Genomic DNA, 20,768 nt, shown 5'->3' on the forward strand with positions numbered 1-20,768 from the left:
GCCCCTTAGCACAGCCTGGGGTTAATATACCCCTAATTGGGCCCGCCTCTTTTTCCCACAATGCCTGGGAAAGGGGAGGCGGCAAATCCCACCGGGTATAAAGGCCCTCAGAGGGAGCGTAGCTGTTTGGCTCCTCTGAGTTAAATTTGAGGTAAGGAGCTCTGCACAGAAGAAAACTCTGAGAAAAAACAATGTTTTCTTTTCTGCTACAATTACTCAGGACAATGAAGCAAAGGAGAAAAAAAAGGTAAGAAGAAAAACTTTGTGTTTCAGCAGTGTTGCCAGTTAAGTTGGATAATTTATGGACTTCCATAATTATTTTTCAGTGATTACTAAGTAGCATTCCACCTGTGGTTAATTAGGGTGGAGAAGAATAGTATTGATTTGAATGGTGTCTCATAGGGACCTTTAATCAGGGCTCTCTACGTTATAAGTGAAAATAAGAAAAAGAATGGACTCCCAGGTGGCATTACCATTACATACCTGCTGGCCTCGCTCCCGTCGCAGATATTTGGTGCCGGGGTGTGGGTAAAAGTGCCCTGAAATGCAGCTTTAAACCCTTGAAATGCTGGAAAAGGCAACACTTAAAATGACCAAATGGGACAGCTAACTCCATTTAAACAGAGGCAGTGGTAAAGAAATGGCTTCTCCCTTTTAATTTAAACCCCGCAGATATTGGGGAAAAGAGTGGTTTTCCTTGCGTTAAACCTCTCTGGTGATGGAAAAGGGGGCATTTTCCCCTTAATTCAGATCCATAGAAAAGCATCATCCATGCTTTCCCTTTCCACTTAAAGTACCTCCCCCATTTGCATTATCCTGAGGTTTATCCTTTTGCCCCCTTACACCCCTGCACGGGAGCACTCCTGGCATTCCCCGGGGAATTGCTGAGGGGCAGCGGGAATTTGGCGGCCGGGCAGCTGCCAGGGAGCGGCAGAGCCGTGCGGAAGCGGGGCGGGCTGTGCCGGGCCGGCAGGCGGGAGCGGCGGAGCTGTGTCGGTCCCGGCCGCTCTACCCGCTCCGGGCGCGGGGCTCGGGCACGGCCGGGGAGCGGCAGAGCCGTGCGGAGGCGAGCCGAGCTGTGCCGGGCAGGCAGGCGGGAGCCGCGGTGCGGAGCTGTGTCGGTCCCGGCCGCTCTGCCCGCTCCGGGCGTGGGGCTCGGGCACGGCCGGGGAGCGGCAGAGCGGTGCGGAGGCGGGGCGGGCTGTGCCGGGCTGGCAGGCGGGAGCCGCGGTGCGGAGCTGTGTCGGTCCCGGCCGTTCTGCCCGCTCCTGGCGCGGCGCTCGGGCACGGCCGGGGCCCCTTCGGGCCGGTCCCGGTGCCGCTGGGCGGGCCGGGCTCTCCCGGGGCCGGGGCCGCCCCCGCCCGCCGGAGGAGCCGCTTTCCTGCCGGGAGCCGCGCTCCGTCCGGGGCCGGGAGCGCGGGGCCGCCCCCGGGTGCCGAGTGCCGCCGGTGCGGCAATTTTTTTGTATTCACTAATCGACCAGAAGTTATTTTTAAAAAGTAAAAAAGGGATTTTTTGTTGTCTGTGTTAGATAATAGACTTGAGAGAGAATTTGGGTGAGGCGGTATTGTATATAGATTTTATGTTTGAAGATTTTTTTTTTTTTTAGTTTTGAAGTTAGAGAATTTATGTTTGGGCATAAAGCAAACATAGGGGATATTCTGATATAATGTAATTTTAGGACATATTATTTTTTGTTGCTTATACTTGGTTGAATGCTCCAAGTAATGTATTTTAATTGTAGATATACTTTTATGTAGAAACAGTTAAATATAGTCGTCGTAATATTTAGTAAGTAGAGGTGGTTTTTACTCAATATTTATTGCATTATTTATTTACTTTATTCAGTATTAGATTTTTTGGTGGTACATGGTGTGTTTTTTAATGGTGTTGTATAGTATGTGAAATTTGGTTTTTGAGTAAAGATAATTTGATGAATGGCTTTCTTTGTATTTTAGGTAAAATCAATTAAAATAGATTTTGATCTGTATTATTGGGATTTTAGTTTTGTTTATGGTATGTAGGGGTTCAAATTGGGTATTGTTTGTTTGGTTCGCCGAGTTTTGGGTGTTAATTAGGTGGCTTTTGTTAGACGCAGTTGTTAATGATCTGAAGTTTCTTATCTAGTGGTTATAAGGTGATTTTTAGTAATTGATTGTTTTGTTTTGTTTGTAGTGGCGTATATTACCGGATCTCTTTTTCTTATTTCATGTTGTGTTTTTCAGTTTGGGTGTTGATGATACGTTGGGATTTCTTTATGTTGCGGTGTTTATTATTAGTATTATTTTTGGGGACACGGGCATTCATACAGTGGATTTCTATAGGTATTATGGGGGGGATGGTGATATTTTTCAATTTCTTAGTAGTTTAGATGGATATTTTTTGTTTTTAATTAGCTTTAATTTTTTTTTTTTTTAATGGAGTATCAGTAACTATCTACATATTTGTTTAAAGGTAGAGCTTTGGGGATTTTTTTAGTGATGTTTAGCGTTAGTTGAATGGTCTGGAGTTTTGTGACTTGGCCTGATTATTTTTTAATACTTTGTGTGATTTGTTGCATGGAGTCCCATAGGGGTGCTATTTATTTATGTTTAATTTTTGTGGTGTGACAAGAACTGTTAGTGAAAGAGCACAGTATCTTTTTTGTGGTACTTGATTGTAGGGTGGAGTTTTTTTAGCTTGTGTTACTTGTTTTGTTTTTTGGGTTTTTTTCGTTAGTGAGATGAAAGTTTTTATTTTAGGGTTAATTTTTTAATGATTTTAAAGGCTTTAGGGCACTTTGCATTTTTGATATGAGTGCACTGTGGTGAGAATATTTTGTTTGTTTTATGCGGTATTGATGGAGTGGATTGAGGGAATATTTGTTTTCAAGATTAATTCTAGTATAGGTAATTGAGGTGTTAGGATGCGTTGTGTTTCAGTGTTGAATCTTCTTGAGGTAGTTTGGGTTTTTTCATACGATAAGATTTTTTTCTCTTACTTGGTGGAGGTATTGTGATTTTATTGATGACATTGGTGGGAATTTGATGCTGCTTGTTTATGCTGCTTGTTTTCTGGTTATTTTATTTTTAGGAATGGGATTTTTGCAGTTGGACTGGAAGAATTCACTTTATTTCAAAACATACTAGTTTAATCATGTAAAGGTTCCCATATTAACTCGTCAGTGTTTTAGATTTTTTTTCTCCTTTAGGTTTCCCAGAATTTACTGTTAATTTAACAATCAAGCAGGGATGGCACCTCATTCTTGAAAAGATGGCTATGGAAAAACCTGTGTCTAACAACACGTACCTGACAGAGGGCAACAATTTTGCTGTTATTACAGGGCCAAATACGAGTGGCAAATCGACGCTGGCATGGATCTGCTGGAGAAGAGGAGTTTCTGGTGGGCTCCCACTGGCATCTGATGGAGTGACGGTGAGAGCATCTCATAGGGTCTGGGGGAGCACCTGGATGCACTTGGATGTGAAGCGTTGCTCAGAGGAGATGTTGACGGACAAACCATTTTGCCAGGAAGTAGCACTTGAACGGGTGAGCCAGTGTGGATTTGCAGGGCTGATCTTTCTCCTTTTGCCTTTGGATTTCATCTTGGCAGTCCCTCCTAGTGCCCCCAGTCTGTCCCAAGAGCTTGTAGAAAAAAAAAAGCTGAGCAAACAGTAAAAATAAGGGGTACAGGTAAGGTACACTACAAGTGTACCCCATCCCTAACCCAAACCTTAAACAGCAGCCCTAACAGTGCTCCCGTTTCCTTGAGACAGCTGCAGGCAGGAACCCTAAAGCAGCAGAGTGCCAGAACCCACGAGAGGTGCAGGCAGTACCCCTGGTGCTAGGGCCAGCCAGGAAGCGATAGTGGGGGGACGATCCGCAGGGTTGGGGAAACAGGGGGTTTCCCGCCCCGCCCCACCCTGGGCTCTCTGTCCCTCCGCAGCCGGGGATTGCTCCCACCCCTCCTCGAGGCGACGGTTGGTAAGGCTTCGTGCCTGGCCTCCGCAAAGAGTTCGGCTCTGTCAGCCTCTGCCCTGTCTCAGGGCCAAACTTAGGTAGGGTAGGGAGCAACTGTGGATTGCCTGGTCCGGGCTAAGGGACATCTCTTGGGGCCTATGGATAAGGAGCATCCCTGGTTGCAAGCGTAGGGTTGTAAGTTTGTAGGGTTCAGAGGGGCAGTTTGGCAGTTACACAGAGAGGCTGAGGGAGAGCTTCAAAGGTAAAAGGCTCGAGGGCTGGAGACAAACAGTGAAAATAAAAGGGGTACAGGTTGGGATATAAGGTAGAGTACAGGACTATTCAAACCCTAAACAGCAGCCCTAACAGCGCTCCCATTTCTTTGAGACAGCTGCAGGCAGGAACCCTAAAGCAGCAGAGTGCCAGAACCCCCGAGAGGTACAGGCAGTTCCCTGGTGCTAGGGCCAGCCAGGAAGAGATAGTGGGGGGACGATCCGCAGGGTTGGGGAAACAGGGGGTTTCCCGCCCCGCCCCACCCTGGGCTCTCTGTCCCTCCGCAGCCGGGGATTGCTCCCACCCCTCCTCGAGGCGGCGGTTGGTAAGGCTTCGTGCCTGGCCTCCGCAAAGAGTTCGGCTCTGTCAGCCTCTGCCCTGTCTCAGGGCCAAACTTAGGTAGGGTAGGGAGCAACTGTGGATTGCCTGGTCCGGGCTAAGGGACATCTCTTGGGGCCTATGCATAAGGAGCATCCCCGGTTGCAAGCGTAGGGTTGTAAGTTTGTAGGGTTCAGCGGGGCAGCTTGGCAGTGACACGGAGAGGCTGAGGGAGGGCTTCAAAGGTAAAAGGCTCGAGGAGTAGAGATAAACAATTAGAATAAGGGGTACAGGATGGGATATAAGGTAGAGTACAAGTGTTCCCCACTGTGAACCCCAACTCTGGACAGCAGCTCTCACAGCACCCTTATTTCTCTGAAACAGCTGCAGGCAGGAAACCTAAAGCAGGAGAGTGCCAGAACCCTGGAGAGGTGCAGGCAGTAAACCTTGTACTAGGGCCATTTCAGAAGAGATACCATTTGTGTACAGCCCACTGCTGTGGGATAACTGAGGGTTTCCTGACCCGGCCTGCCCTGGACTCCCTGTCCCTCCACAACTGGGGAGCTACTAACCCATCATCAAGGTGGTGGTCATTCAGTTCCACACCAATACTGCCCTGAAGAGTTTGGCTCTGCAAGCCTGAGCATCCTAGCAGGACTGAAGCATACAGCTCCAGGACCTGGGCATTCCCAGGAGACGGTGAGTGCTGCGTTTTCGTAGATGTGCTGAGAAGATCTCACATTGATATTTGGATGTCTTTATTGTAGCTGACAAGGAGACAACAGCATGGTGATGGCAGGAACTGGGCAGACGACGAGACGGCATTCCTTGGCAGCCCGTGTGGACTCTCACCCCCCGGACGTCCGAGAGCCAACTCAAAGGCTACGATTCGCAGAGGGGGGATGGAAGCGGGGTGCCGGGCTGGGACTCGTGGCCAGGAAGTTTTGAGTCTGCTTTGGACGTAGCGAGGTTCAAGAAGTGGCCCTTTAGGCCACCTCAAGGGAAAGCCTCACTTTGGCTCCCAATGCTGAGGTGCACAGGGCAGAGCGGTCCGGGGATGTGTCGGGTCACTTGTCTGTCGTGCCTTTTATGCACCTCGTGTCGTATGTGTCTTGCCTTAGCCCTTCCAGGAGGTTACAGGAAACCCTGGCGTCACTCTTAACATCTCTGATCTCTGGGTTCCCCGGCCAGGCGCTGACACTGTCAGAGCTGTGCTTCGGGACCTCTCAGAGGCCTTGGAATCCCATCTCTGTTTTTAAGCGTCCGATCGGGTGTCTTTTGAGGTCTTGTTCTGAGCTGTGTCCACAGCCGTGCGCCGCAAGGATCCATTGTAGCGGGCTAGGACTTGTCCAAATGCAAGGACAGACAGAGAATTGTGGCCGTAGGATTCTCGGGCATCCGTATTTGCGCTTCTCGGGATAAGTCATCGTGTCAGCATCTTCTTTCTTCAGGGTTGTCTCAGCCTTATCAGCTCGCCATCATTCTCACCTGGGTCATCTTGTTCCGCATTCTCTGGGTCCTTGCGGCCATTCTTCTGGCCCGGAGTTTTGTCTCCCTGTTGTGTCCCCTTGTCTGTTGTCTTGTGTGTCACGGGTGTCTGGGTGTATTTGGGTCGGAGCTGCTCTGCCCTGCTGCAGAGGCTGGCTGTAGGTGTAAATGGACAAATCCTGGGTAGCTGTATTTAGGGATTTGTAATTAGAGATCTGTAATGTAGAATGCAGTTGGAGTCTAGATAGTATGCCTAGATTGACAGAAGATGTCAGGAGCTGTGAAGTTATCCTGCAGCACTTTGAGTTGTGTCTTTGCTTTCTTTCAGATGCGGATGGATGAAATCTGTGTCAGAGGGCCCCATCCAGGGTAAGGGTGTTCCCGCGAGAAGGTAAGTCACGGTTTGTCTTTGCAGGGGACCTGGAACCGGTCACTGTGTGACAGCTCTGTTCTTTGTTGTTATTTTTAGGATGTAAAGCCAGCTATCCACGGTCAGGGCGAAGTCGGCAAGGTGAGCAGTGAGGGGTGGAGAGAAGCGGTTGTTATTGCTGAGGTCTCAGTTTCAGCTGCAACTCCAAGCATCCCTTCTCCTTTGCGTGCTTTAGGCGGTCCAGGCACCTTTTACCGAGACCCCCTCGCCGACTGGCCGGCAGGCCTGGTTCGCCGCTCCCGTGAGCCCCGCGGAAGTGTTATAGGACCGCGTGCTGAAGCCTTGGCGTTTTCCACGTGACGGTGCCATCCGGGCAGCTTTTAGCAACAGCCGAGGGGTTGCCGTGAGTTGGGGATGTCGGAAGGAGGAGCGAGGGCCCGCTCGAGTTTCGGCAGTGACAGATCACCTTGTCTCCTCCTAACGCAGGCGTGCCCCGCGATGATGGCATCTGGCTCCGGGCGAGGCCGAAGCGTGCGGCCCTGGGATGCGGGCCTTCTCGAGAGACCGTGAGTAGCAGACTTGTCAGGGTTTGCCCGATGTTCTGCTAAGATCCTGAGATGATGTTCTGTTCTTTTTCGTGTAGCTCATCAAGAGACAGCAGCATGGTGATGGCAGGAACTGGGCAGACGACGAGACGGCATTCCTTGGCAGCCCGTGTGGACTCTCACCCCCCGGGCATCCGAGAGCTAACTCAAAGGCTACGATCCGCAGGGGGGGGATGGAAGCGGGGTGCCGGGCTGGGACTCGTGACCAGGAAGTTTTGAGTCTGCTTTGGACGTAGCGAGGTTCAAGAAGTGGCCCTTTAGGCCACCTCAAGGGAAAGCCTCACTTTGGCTCCCAATGCTGAGGTGCACAGGGCAGAGCGGTCCGGGGATGTGTCGGGTCACTTGTCTGTCGTGCCTTTTGTGCACCTCGTGTCGTATGTGTCTTGCCTCAGCCCTTCCAGGAGGTTACAGGAAACCCTGGCGTCACTCTTAACATCTCTGATCTCTTGGCTCCTCGGCCTGGCGCTGACACTGTCAGAGCTGTGCCTCGGGACCTCTCAGAGGCCTTGGAATCCCATCTCTGTTTTTAAGCGTCCGATCGGGTGTCTTTTGAGGTCTTGTTCTGAGCTGTGTCCACAGCCGTGCGCCGCAAGGATCCATTGTAGCGGGCTAGGACTTGTCCGAATGCAAGGACAGACAGAGAATTGTGGCCGTAGGATTCTCGGGCATCCGTATTTGCGCTTCTCGGGATAAGTCATCGTGTCAGCATCTTCTTTCTTCAGGGTTGTCTCAGCCTTATCAGCTCGCCATCATTCTCACCTGGGCCATCTTGTTCCGCATTCTCTGGGTCCTTGCGGCCATTCTTCTGGCCCGGAGTTTTGTCTCCCTGTTGTGTCCCCTTGTCTGTTGTCTTGTGTGTCACGGGTGTCTGGGTGTATTTGGGTCGGAGCTGCTCTGCCCTGCTGCAGAGGCTGGCTGTAGGTGTAAATGGACAAATCCTGGGTAGCTGTATTTAGGGATTTGTAATTAGAGATCTGTAATGTAGAATGCAGTTGGAGTCTAGATAGTATGCCTAGATTGACAGAAGATGTCAGGAGCTGTGAAGTTATCCTGCAGCACTTTGAGTTGTGTCTTTGCTTTCTTTCAGATGCGGATGGATGAAATCCGTGGCAGAGGGCCCCATCCAGGGTAAGGGTGTTCCCGCGAGAAGGTAAGTCACGGTTTGTCTTTGCAGGGGACCTGGAACCGGTCACTGTGTGACAGCTCTGTTCTTTGTTGTTATTTTTAGGATGTAAAGCCAGCTATCCACGGTCAGGGCGAAGTCGGCAAGGTGAGCAGTGAGGGGTGGAGAGAAGCGGTTGTTATTGCTGAGGTCTCAGTTTCAGCTGCAACTCCAAGCATCCCTTCTCCTTTGCGTGCTTTAGGCGGTCCAGGCACCTTTTACCGAGACCCCCTCGCCGACTGGCCGGCAGGCCTGGTTCACCGCTCCCGTGAGCCCCGCGGAAGCGTTAAGGGACCGCGTGCTGAAGCCTTGGTGTTTTCCACGTGACGGTGCCATCCGGGCAGCCTTTAGCAACAGCCGAGGGGTTGCCGTGAGTTGGGGATGTCGGGAGGAGGAGCGAGGGCCCGCTCGAGTTTCGGCAGTGACAGATCACCTTGTCTCCTCCTAACGCAGGCGTGCCCCGCGATGATGGCATCTGGCTCCGGGCGTGGCCGAAGCGTGCGGCCCTGGGATGCGGGCCTTCTCGAGAGACCGTGAGTAGCAGACTTGTCAGGGTTTGCCCGATGTTCTGCTAAGATCCTGAGATGATGTTCTGTTCTTTTTCGTGTAGCTCATCAAGAGACAGCAGCATGGTGACGGCAGGAACTGGGCAGACGACGAGACGGCATTCCTTGGCAGCCCGTGTGGACTCTCACCCCCCGGGCATCCGAGAGCTAACTCAAAGGCTACGATCCGCGGAGGGGGGATGGAAGCGGGGTGCCGGGCTGGGACTCGTGGCCAGGAAGTTTTGAGTCTGCTTTGGACGTAGCGAGGTTCAAGAAGTGGCCCTTTAGGCCACCTCAAGGGAAAGCCTCACTTTGGCTCCCAATGCTGAGGTGCACAGGGCAGAGCGGTCCGGGGATGTGTCGGGTCACTTGTCTGTCGTGCCTTTTGTGCACCTCGTGTCGTATGTGTCTTGCCTTAGCCCTTCCAGGAGGTTACAGGAAACCCTGGCGTCACTCTTAACATCTCTGATCTCTTGGCTCCTCGGCCTGGCGCTGACACTGTCAGAGCTGTGCCTCGGGACCTCTCAGAGGCCTTGGAATCCCATCTCTGTTTTTAAGCGTCCGATCGGGTGTCTTTTGAGGTCTTGTTCTGAGCTGTGTCCACAGCCGTGCGCCGCAAGGATCCATTGTAGCGGGCTAGGACTTGTCCGAATGCAAGGACAGAGAATTGTGGCCGTAGGATTCTCGGGCATCCGTATTTGCGCTTCTCGGGATAAGTCATCGTGTCAGCATCTTCTTTCTTCAGGGTTGTCTCAGCCTTATCAGCTCGCCATCATTCTCACCTGGGCCATCTTGTTCCGCATTCTCTGGGTCCTTGCGGCCATTCTTCTGGCCCGGAGTTTTGTCTCCCTGTTGTGTCCCCTTGTCTGTTGTCTTGTGTGTCACGGGTGTCTGGGTGTATTTGGGTCGGAGCTGCTCTGCCCTGCTGCAGAGGCTGGCTGTAGGTGTAAATGGACAAATCCTGGGTAGCTGTAATTAGGGATTTGTAATTAGAGATCTGTAATGTAGAATGCAGTTGGAGTCTAGATAGTATGCCTAGATTGACAGAAGATGTCAGGAGCTGTGAAGTTATCCTGCAGCACTTTGAGTTGTGTCTTTGCTTTCTTTCAGATGCGGATGGATGAAATCCGTGGCAGAGGGCCCCATCCAGGGTAAGGGTGTTCCCGCGAGAAGGTAAGTCACGGTTTGTCTTTGCAGGGGACCTGGAACCGGTCACTGTGTGACAGCTCTGTTCTTTGTTGTTATTTTTAGGATGTAAAGCCAGCTATCCACGGTCAGGGCGAAGTCGGCAAGGTGAGCAGTGAGGGGTGGAGAGAAGCGGTTGTTATTGCTGAGGTCTCAGTTTCAGCTGCAACTCCAAGCATCCCTTCTCCTTTGCGTGCTTTAGGCGGTCCAGGCACCTTTTACCGTGACCCCCTTGCCGACTGGCTGGCAGGCCTGGTTCGCCGCTCCCGTGAGCCCCGCGGAAGCGTTAAGGGACCGCGTGCTTAAGCCTTGGTGTTTTCCACGTGACGGTGCCATCCGGGCAGCCTTTAGCAACAGCCGAGGGGTTGCCGTGAGTTGGGGATGTCGGAAGGAGGAGCGAGGGCCCGCTCGAGTTTCGACAGTGACAGATCACCTTGTCTCCTCCTAACGCAGGCGTGCCCCGCGATGATGGCATCTGGCTCCGGGCGTGGCCGAAGCGTGCGACCCTGGGATGCGGGCCTTCTCGAGAGACCGTGAGTAGCAGACTTGTCAGGGTTTGCCCGATGTTCTGCTAAGATCCTGAGATGATGTTCTGTTCTTTTTCGTGTAGCTCATCAAGAGACAGCAGCATGGTGACGGCAGGAACTGGGCAGACGACGAGACGGCGTTCCTTGGCAGCCCGTGTGGACTCTCACCCCCCGGGCATCCGAGAGCTAACTCAAAGGCTACGATCCGCAGGGGGGGGATGGAAGCGGGGTGCCGGGCTGGGACTCGTGACCAGGAAGTTTTGAGTCTGCTTTGGACGTAGCGAGGTTCAAGAAGTGGCCCTTTAGGCCACCTCAAGGGAAAGCCTCACTTTGGCTCCCAATGCTGAGGTGCACAGGGCAGAGCGGTCCGGGGATGTGTCGGGTCACTTGTCTGTCGTGCCTTTTGTGCACCTCGTGTTGTATGTGTCTTGCCTTAGCCCTTCCAGGAGGTTACAGGAAACCCTGGCGTCACTCTTAACATCTCTGATCTCTTGGCTCCTCGGCCTGGCGCTGACACTGTCAGAGCTGTGCCTCGGGACCTCTCAGAGGCCTTGGAATCCCATCTCTGTTTTTAAGCGTCCGATCGGGTGTCTTTTGAGGTCTTGTTCTGAGCTGTGTCCACAGCCGTGCGCCGCAAGGATCCATTGTAGCGGGCTAGGACTTGTCCGAATGCAAGGACAGACAGAGAATTGTGGCCGTAGGATTCTCGGGCATCCGTATTTGCGCTTCTCGGGATAAGTCATCGTGTCAGCATCTTCTTTCTTCAGGGTTGTCTCAGCCTTATCAGCTCGCCATCATTCTCACCTGGGCCATCTTGTTCCGCATTCTCTGGGTCCTTGCGGCCATTCTTCTGGCCCGGAGTTTTGTCTCCCTGTTGTGTCCCCTTGTCTGTTGTCTTGTGTGTCACGGGTGTCTGGGTGTATTTGGGTCGGAGCTGCTCTGCCCTGCTGCAGAGGCTGTCTGGCCTATGGTCAGGTGCCATGGGAGAGGCTTCAGATTAAACCAACTGCTGCATGATTTAATTAGTCTGGTACCTCCGGCTTCTGATCATTTGCTTTGTACAAATGCATTTCAACAGTTTGCTGTGCTGTAAGCATCTCATAGCTGCTACTCTTGAGAACCTTGTTTTAGAAATTAGTTAAAAGGCATCTTTCCAGTTTAAAGCCTAGGCTCTGTCCAAGCCTTGACTTTACCTGAATAGAGAATTTACCAATAAACCCAGAAGTTTTCTGCATCAAAACAATATTCAGGTCAATCTGACTTGGCAATTAGTGAATTAATATAGCAGCTGGATTTTACAGTGGGCTTGGAAAATTGTTATCTGGACATGATTTTCCAATCTTCCATTGATTTATCAGCTGTGGCAAACTCTGGGATGGGAGTATATATTTAGAATATTCAGTAATTCATATTACAGATAATTTAGATAACTTTAGTGTCGCATAATATCAATTATGCATCTTTTTAATAAGTTTTTGATTTCTGTAAAAATGTTATTTCCTATATGTATACATATGCATGTGTTTTACTTGGATGGTTTTTCATTGTCAGAACAAGACAGCAGATATTTTACCTTTGTTTACAAGAGAGGGGGAGGAAACAGAGGTTGCAGTTCAGAAGCATGGAAACATGATGTACGTATTTTAGATTTTGGAAAAAATGCAAAGATTGTATATCTATTACAAATAATTCTTGAAGAGTCCTTTTTAAACAAGTCTGTTACAAAGCAAATTATCAAGTACTGTTCTAACAGTAGTCAAGCAAAGTTGAGAGAGAATTATTTGATTCTGGTCAAAAGTTCAGAAGCAAGATTAAAAATTCATTTCAATTAATAATTTGGAGGAAAGTCTATGTTTGTGTATTCACAGGTTCAAAACAGAAGTAACTTCCTAGCGAAGAACATGGAAACTCATCAGCTGCAGAGACAAACAGACAGCCCAAAGAGCAGAAGAGCGAGCACGCAGATGTGAACCGTATCAAAACCACAGTTGACAGCTGAACAACTTTGATCCCACGTGCCAGAGCAATGAACTTTGGGTTTCATGTGAAAGAGTGGGAAAATTGATATTGTAAAACCTCACTTGTTAAATAAAGCATGGTGTGAACTGTGTCAAGATTCAGAATCCTGCATGAGAGATAAAGTCCTGGAAGATGAAGGTGAATCAGGTATCACCCTTGAGCTGTATCATTTTGTTGATCACTTTGTGATGTGATGTCACCTGCATCACTTGTTTTAGTTAACTCAAAAGGAAGTATACCTTATCGCAGTGAAAATAGTTTTTTGTATAATATTCAATTTTTCTTTTTATTTATCATGCTCTTTATAAAGAGGCAACATCTTAGTGTAACCTTATATCACTCTTAGTCACACCTGATTGTGAAGAGTTTGACTCATGAAATTTCAGATAAAGATTTATAACAACTCAGCTTTCAATTCAAGTAGCTTCAGCAGAAACTTTAAAGCAATTAGACAAATTAAGCTACTGGTTAAGTAAGCAACCTAGATCTATTTCTCTAGCTTTGAGTGGTTAGTTAACTGATGTTCAAAACTGGAGGCAGAGTGCTCTGTAGAGCAGAGCAGCAGTTCTGTTGTTGGTGCGTAGGGCATGAGTGAAGGAGAAATAACCCTTCGCGAAAATTAATCAAAGAAAAGGTTTGGGTTGATATTTTTCTTTTTTTTCAAATAGAGGAGCAAATGCTGGAGTCTGGAATACAGAGTGCATGCCCTTGTTTCTGATACTTAGTTATAAGATCCAGAAAAACACTGAATTTCATATTATATGAAATTCATGACCACGTTTTCATGGTGATACATGAAAACAAATATTAAAGTTAGATAAAAAAAGCTAAAAGTGCAAGTGTGTAGATAGTTTTTTTAAATCACTGGGTGAAAAAGTTAGTTTAGAGAACAGGAGACAAGATGGAGGATTTACAGTGTTGTCTCTTGTCCCTTCTTTCTTCTTCATGTTCTTCTCCTGGAGGTTTTTGGGTAATAGTCAGTGATTGGATAGAGAATGACTCAGTGCATCACAGAGGTGATGGGACATTGGGTCAGTAAGAAAAATAATATATGTGTCTATTGTTAATTGGGTAAAAATAGGTATAAAGATGAAAGAACTGCGTATTTCAGGGCCATTCTGTGCATCAGACACAAAGTGTGCCGCAAGGCCTTGTCTGTACTGTCAGAAGAAAGAAATGTACCAGATTGCAAAGATTAACCTTGTGCAGCCAGCCTGGAGAAGTTCTGTGATGACCTTTTAATAAACACGAGAAACAAGATTCTAACGAGCTTGGGAGTTTTCTTCAAATCATAAGAACTGAGATAAGCAGGGCTCCCCACGAGGGAGGATCCCAAAAGAATTCAATCCAAAGGAGGCTGAGAGATCCAAGAATAAAAACAAAAATACAGAAGAGGTGCAGCAGAAACAGAGAAACAGAAAAAAGATTTTTTAGAGAAATGTTACAAGTGGCACTTGCTGTGCTCATTGTGAAAAGTTGCCAATTCTCAGGTGACTGCAATCTGCCTACCTTCCTCGACAGCATCGGTGGCTACAAAAACTTACTCAAGTTTAAGCCTCCCCGAGAGGCTGTGGATTATCTTTCCTGCTCCTTGCAGGGAAGCCACATCTTCTCTGTGATCAAATGAAGTTCCTCCTTCTGAGATGAACACCAGGCTCTGGGCCACCTAAAACTGTGCCCATCTTAACCTACGAGAGAAAGATTGGCACTTTAAAACTTGGGAGCGTCACTGTTCACGCTGAAAAGCCAGAATGCACCATCTCCGGATAAGGCACAGAATCGCTCCAGTTGCAGACACAAATTTTTAAGAACAGATTGGAAGTAGCTCAAGACACTTATTGCAACATTTAGATCTTGGGTGGCCTCTGCCATGCAACAGAAACTGGAGTGCCAAATCTTTCTAGGCAAAAATTCCTCTCCTTGACCAAATCAATCCTCAACCGGCACGTGGCAGCTGAACTTTACACCCACGTGTGGTGCTAAACACAAGAAGAAATTGTAGTTTCCTTCACTGAAATGAGGGCAACAAAGATCTGGCCCTCACCACCGGTCAGGCACACCTCGGCAGACTCTGTTAGCTCGTGTCAGGCAGGGAGAAGGTGCACGAGGAACGCGTGCGTGCGCCTCGACGCGAGCGGAAGCGTCGCTCACGTGTAACTTCCAACGTGCCCTGCAGCACACGGCCAGGAATGCACGAATGAAGTACTTGTTATGGGGAAGAAATAGACTGTTAAGGACTTTACCTTCATCTGTGTGCAGTATTCCTTGAGCTGAGTCCTTTCTGCCTCGTCGGTGGATTGAAGGTATTTCTTCCTAGACTCATCTCCCACCACGCGGAGGCGTTTAGCGAACGCCAGGCTCAGACGGGTCTGTCGGAATAGGAGCAGAGTCAGAAAAAGGAGCTAAAAATGAGTAGGTGGAAACAGTTTCAGACACACAGCACTTCCAGGATGTAGTTACTTCTGGTACATCTATGCAGTACCCTAAGCAATGATTTCGAACCTTTTATCCCAGCTTTAATAGGTTATTCCTAATTATCACCACCTTTATAACCAGCGCTCGCCTGCCCCTGCAATACACAGGCACAGGGAGGGAGCTGCAGTTATTTACGCAACAGAAGAAGTAACATACCAAATTAAACACCCAGCACTATACCTCACTTTTGGAAACAAAACCTGGGCAGACACTTCAGTGTGCAAAACACCAGTAAGAATAAAACCTGCTTTAAATATATTAGGCATCTAGCCACACGCCTATGAAATTCAGTGCAGCAGTGACAAAAAAAGGAATTATTTCCTTAAGGCCGTGTCCCCGCTCAAGCCCGGCCGTGTCACTTTACACACTTAACGCTCTTTCACCCCTCCCTGCTATTTACAGACAGTGCCCTGCTCACTCCCTCCCCAGGCATCTGCGGTGCTCAAAAGCAGAAGCTCTGTATCCGTGTGCACTAACGTCCATCATTTTTTACATTTCCATTTTTTTCTTTACATTTGACTTCATCCCCAACAGTTGTCTAAGAAATACTGTTATTAAATCTTTGTTTCTCTTGGTACACCGTGAGAACTTGGTGTTGCTCTGTATGTGTGGCTTTGGCCACGCTTGTGGACGTGTAAAGTCAGTACTTAGAGTCTTCTGGACACATAATGGGCAAAGTGTGTCGGAGGGCCCCAGTGGATAAATTGCTGTTCTGTACATCTGTAGTGGTGCTGAGTTTTCCTTTGGTTAAGGAGACCTTAACCACGTTCACTGTGGGGAAAGCTGATGGACTCCTGACTGCAGGGCTGGGGTGATGGTGCTGCCTTCTGCATGCCTTTCCTTTGTGGACACAAACCAGTGCAAAAGCAAGGCCCTGAAGCAACCGGGATCCTCCTGAGAGGGCCACTCCGTTCCAGCAGCAGTGCTGAACACACTCCCCCTCCTCTCCCAGTCCTGGCCAGCGCTACAGCAGGCAGAGGAGGGAGCTGCCTGGGGAAAATGGAATCTTGGCCCTGCTCCACCAGGCAGCAACCTCTTCCTCTGCTAGACAATGTGCCTTCACACAAAAGACGAGTCCCCAAAGGATGGGCCTTGCAGGCTCTTGCCTTGGAGTGGGAGCAGCTCCACCCTGCTTTTATTCTGGTGGCAGCTTGCTTCCTCCCAAGGTAGAGACTGGTGCTCCCAGGGTGAGCAGTCCAGGTGGAATGGCCAGGCCTCCCAGCCCTGCAGTTTAAAAAGGACCACAGACACGCAGAGAGAGAACCATGGACGGGTGAGAAAGAAATGCTCCGTGAGGCGAGGCTGGCTTGAACAGCTGCATCCTGGGCATTGCTTTGTTGTCTCCCATCACCCAGCTCTGCAGCCAAGAGGCCCCTGTGGTCTGTAGCACCCGCTTGGTGCACGTGGGACCGCTCGGGGAAGGCGGCCAGAGCAGGACGTGCTGGGGACCCGGGTGCAGCAGCCACGTAGAAATGCTGTGAGATCCAGAGACACCGAGCGGTATGGCCAGCCCGGGTCACAGCCACGCTGGAAGGGGAGCGGGAGCTGAGAGTATGGGATGGGGTCATACTTTGTTCTAAGGCAGGTAAATTCCCCACCATTTTTCCTTGTTATTTTGAACTCTAACAGCATCAAACACTTTGTGCTTCTCTGCGTTTAACATGCAGGTTTCGAGTGAGTTGGCTGCTCACGGTTTTTCTCTGTTTCACCACAAAATCGGTTGTAAGATCTTTTGGATCAAATCCCAACATCTCCCTTTACTCGTGGATTAGGAAGGAAAATGTTGAAATATGCCTATAAAATACCTGTGAAAAAAAATCAAAAATAGTTGGGGGGGGGGGTGAGTTTTTAAAATGCAGGTAATCAGATTTCACTCCAATGAACTTCACTGTTCAGTGAAACGGTATGATAATGAAATCGTCACATATACACACACACAATATAACCGTAATACATCTACTAGACACATCTCAATTATATACTTGATTATATAATGCCGTACACAATTCATAAGCAACTATGGGCCAAAAATCATATTCCAAAGATCAATTCTTGTCCCTTGCCAATACCTACTGTAAAAACCAGAACAACTCCACAGGTTTTTGGATTCTGCACCCAGCCCTCCCAGGGAATTTCCTGGCAGCTCGGAGTCCCCTCTGGGCAAGGGTACCCAGCACGAGCCCTCCCCATTCCCCGCTCACCTTGCTCCTCCAGCGCAGCGTGTCCCTCCCTCTGGCGGGGACCTCGGCGTGCCCCAAGGGACACGGGAGCCCCCCAGTCTCCACCCCGTCCCCCTCAGCCTTTGCTCCTCACCCCCAAAGACGGCAGAGAACAACTCCAACTGCCCTGGACAGCAGCACCTTGCTCGGCCCGGCCCGGCCCGGCCCGGCTCGGCTCGGCCCGGCCCGGCCCGGCTCGGCTCGGCCCGGCCCACTTAGGCCTGCTTCGGCTCGGCCCGACTCGGCCCACTTCGGCTCGGCTCGGGCCGCTTCGGCTCGGCCCGACTCGGCCCAGCCCACTTCGGACCGCTTCGGCTCGGCCCGCCCGGCCGCTTCGGCTCATCTCGGCCCGGCCCGCTTTGGCTCGGCCCGGCCCGGCCCACTTCGGCTCGGCCCGCCCGGCCCGCTTCGGCTCGGCTCGGCTCGGCCCGGTCCGCCCGGACCGCTTCGGCTCGGCCCGGCCCGGCCCGGCCGGCCCGCTTCGGCTCGGCCCGGCCCGCTTCGGCTCGGCCCGGTCCGGCCGGCCCGCTTCGGCTCGGCTCGGCTCCGCCCCGCCCGTTTCGGCTTGGTTCCGCCCGGCTCGACCGGCACTCTTTGGCTCGGCCCGCCCAGTCCGAGCAGCCCAGCTCCGCTCGGCCCGGCCCGCTTCGGCTCGGTTACGCCCGGCCCGGCCTGCCCGCTTCTGCTCGGTTCCGCCCGGCCCTCTTCGTCTCGGCCCGCCCGGTCCGCCCCGCCCGGCCCGCTTCGGCTCGGCTCGGCTCGGCCCGGTCCGCCCGGCCCGGCCGGCCCGCTTCGGCTCGGCTCGGCTCGGCTCCGCCCCGCCCGATTCGGCTTGGTTCCGCCCGGCCCGGCCGGTCCGCTTCTGCCCGGCTCGCTTCAGCTCGGCCCGGCCCGGCCGGCCCGCTTCGGCTTGGGTCGGCTCCGCCCGGCCGCTTCGGCTCGGCTCGCCTCGGCTCGGCCCGGCTCGGGGCACAGCTGCAGTACTCCGCCCGGAGCGGACAGAGCGGCCGGGACCGACACAGCTCCGGGGCTCCCGCCTGCCGGCCCGGCACAGCCCGCCCCGCATCAGCGCGGCTCTGCCGCTCCCCGGGGGCTGCCCGGCCGCCAAATTCCCGTTGCCCCTCAGCAATTCCCCCGGGAATGCCAGGAGCGCTCCCGTGCGAGACGTTTGGTGCCAGGGGGCAGAAGCGCCCTCCAATGCGGCGGCACAGCCCGATGTCAAGCCGCTGATAAGTGTGTGCTCCACCCTTCAATTTAATCCCCTACAACAGCAGAAAAGGAGGGATTTTCCTCGAATTAAATCGCTCAAATGACGGGAAAAGGGGGATTTTTACCACAATCCAAACCCTTATAAAGGGCAGACAACAGGGCTTCCTCCTCAGTTTAAACCCACAGGATGATGACAATGAGGGAGGTACCCTCAAATCAAACCCATTATACGGCATCAATATTTTCCCGCTTCCAATTAAAATCGACCAAAGGGATTCCTTGTCAACTGATATACCTACCACTCGGAAAAAAGGCAGGTTTTCCTCCTATCTGTGCCCTCAAAATCACAGGTGAAAGGGGACTCCCCCCTGTTTAAACACAGACAATAATGGAGGAGCAGTTTCTTCCCTCAGTTTTAACTCCTTTTATCCTGATAGCCCCTATTTTTTTTTTCTGAGGGGACCAGGGAGAGAATGCCAGAATGAAACCAAAACGGGGAAGAAGAAAAATCCCCCCTTGCAAATCCACGCTGTCTCATCTGCTGTTTCTTGGCACAAACGTTTGTCCCTCGACACCTCCTTTAAGCAATGTTCTTACTGGAGGAACAGCTCTGCAAGGCCCTATCCCCGCCCTTACACTGATTTCAGCTCCAGCCACGCAGTTCGCATCCCAGCTCCATATTCCTTATCCTAGCCCCACAACAGTTTTATTCTAAACCCTACCATGTTTCTGTCTGCTCCAGCTCTGCTTCCTCAGTTCCAGCTCCTCAGCTTCCCACTGCTGGTGGCTGAAAGCTGCTCCCGCTTCTCACTGCAACCCAGGGCTGTTGATAAGGCCACAAGTCAGTTATTATTGTCACTTCAATGTCTCTAGATACTGTCCTACCCACCCTAATGGGAGCCCAACTTTGGGGCCACTTGAGGCCTCAAGCCCAACAGGTACCTTCCCCTTCCCCCTGGGTCTCAGCCCAGCACTTGCCCAAAGGCCCCCCCTCACCCCCCCCAGGCAGAACCAGGGGCTGGGAATAGCCATTGGGCCCCTGCTCCCCCAACCCAAAAGGTGCCCTTGGGCCCTGCCAGCCCCCAGACCCTCAGACTCTCCTTGGTACCAGCAGACAGGGGCTGCTAATCCCCCAGGCACCTCCTGCAGGCCCTGAGCTGCAGCTCCATCCCCTTCCCCCATGGCATTTATCCAGCTCCAGCCTCAGTATTTCCATTGCCCCACATTGGTTTAGGCATGATTCCAGTGCCAAGGTCTTTATTCCACACCCTGGGGCTTTATGTCTCCACTGGTCCCACAATGGGTGTTTCAGCCCCAGCCCCACAGTCTCTACTGAATTAACATCAGCTATCCAGCAAAAAAAGCTGCTAAAGTAATTAATAAATAATATTTAATAATTATTTATTAATAATAGTTAATTAATAGATTAATAAATCTAAACATAAAAATGTATCTTATTAAAAGTAATGATAATTATTAATAATAATTTTATTACTTTAATAAAACGAGCAAAACAAAATAATGTAATAAAGAAAATCGTTATTATTTTAAATAAAAGCAAACTGCAATAATAAAATCGCAAAAATCAGCTTTGTTCCCGATATTTTAAAGATTATCTTTAATCCAGAAACTACAAAACAGCTCCTCTCTGTGTCACAGTAGCAGCAGCTCTGTGCCACTCCAAGCCCCGCACCCAGGGCGTGGCGGAAAGAACTGGCCACGACTGGCTCCACCGCCCCAGGACACCGCCGGCCCCCAGATGCTGGCCCCGGCAGCCGCGGGGTTCCCGTCCTGGCGCTCCCCGGATCGCGCCCGCGCAGCTCCCGCCGCCGCTCGCAGCCTCACCGCCGAACTAACGCCCGCACCCCTCCAGCGCACGCTGTTTGTGCCCCAGGGCCGGCCAGCACAGCCGATCACAGCCCGAGGCAGCGCCGGTGTCTCAAAGACAGTGGCTGTGTCCTCACAAGTCCGATCCCAGACCGCCCGAACGATCCCGCCGCGCTCGCCTCCGCGACCCCCCCGCTGTCCCCTCGGGCCCCGCTGTCCCCTCAGGCCCCGCTGCCCCCTCAGGCCCCGCCGTCCCCTCAGGCCCCGCTGCCCCCTCAGGCCCCGCTGCCCCCTCAGGCCCCGCCGTCCCCTCAGGCCCCACTCCCGCGATCCCGCCCGCTCCCCGCCTTCTCCCCGTTTCCCTGGGAGAACCAATGGCCGGGACCTGAACGGGGAGCCCCCGCCCACCCTTCCCGGGGCCAAACAGCACCTGCAGGGGCTGCGGCAGCTCGGCTCCGCCGGCTCCCAAAGCGACAGCGGCCGGAGCGGCACCCCAGCAAAACGGGGGAGCGGGACCGGGCTGAGGGGCCGGGCCGCGACTGAGCGGACTGAGCTTGGCGGGACCGCGCCCGGATTCAAAGGGCGGCTGTGATTGGCCAGAGCGGA

General features: G+C 51.6%; 2 long non-coding RNA genes across 4 annotated transcripts; one reads left to right on the forward strand and one right to left on the reverse strand.

Moving 5' to 3' along the window:
- Positions 1-125: 125 nt before the first annotated feature.
- LOC111945008 (uncharacterized) lies at positions 126-12,527 on the forward strand. Of its 3 annotated transcripts, XR_015281336.1 has the most exons (16): positions 129-247; positions 3,324-3,415; positions 5,299-6,388; positions 6,489-6,530; positions 6,625-6,792; positions 6,876-6,955; positions 7,033-8,122; positions 8,223-8,264; positions 8,359-8,526; positions 8,610-8,689; positions 8,767-9,852; positions 9,953-9,994; positions 10,089-10,256; positions 10,340-10,419; positions 10,497-12,047; positions 12,282-12,527. It is a non-coding gene; the product is annotated as an uncharacterized LOC111945008 (long non-coding RNA). The 3 variants fall into 3 exon arrangements; XR_015281334.1 differs by lacking the exons at positions 129-247; positions 3,324-3,415 and having other exon boundaries at positions 6,281-6,410; XR_015281335.1 differs by lacking the exons at positions 8,767-9,852; positions 9,953-9,994; positions 10,089-10,256; positions 10,340-10,419 and having other exon boundaries at positions 126-247; positions 3,324-3,529; positions 5,299-6,410; positions 7,033-8,144.
- Positions 5,273-20,733, reverse strand: LOC147647796 (uncharacterized). Its single transcript, XR_015281338.1, has 5 exons — positions 20,593-20,733; positions 19,058-19,158; positions 14,676-14,801; positions 13,977-14,120; positions 5,273-11,783 (listed from the first exon to the last, which is right to left on the reverse strand). It is a non-coding gene; the product is annotated as an uncharacterized LOC147647796 (long non-coding RNA).
- Between the last annotated feature and the right edge of the window lie 35 nt (positions 20,734-20,768).

This window comes from Cyanistes caeruleus, chromosome 33 (assembly GCF_971803275.1).
Source record: "Cyanistes caeruleus chromosome 33, bCyaCae1.hap1.1, whole genome shotgun sequence".
Lineage (NCBI taxonomy): Eukaryota > Metazoa > Chordata > Aves > Passeriformes > Paridae > Cyanistes > Cyanistes caeruleus.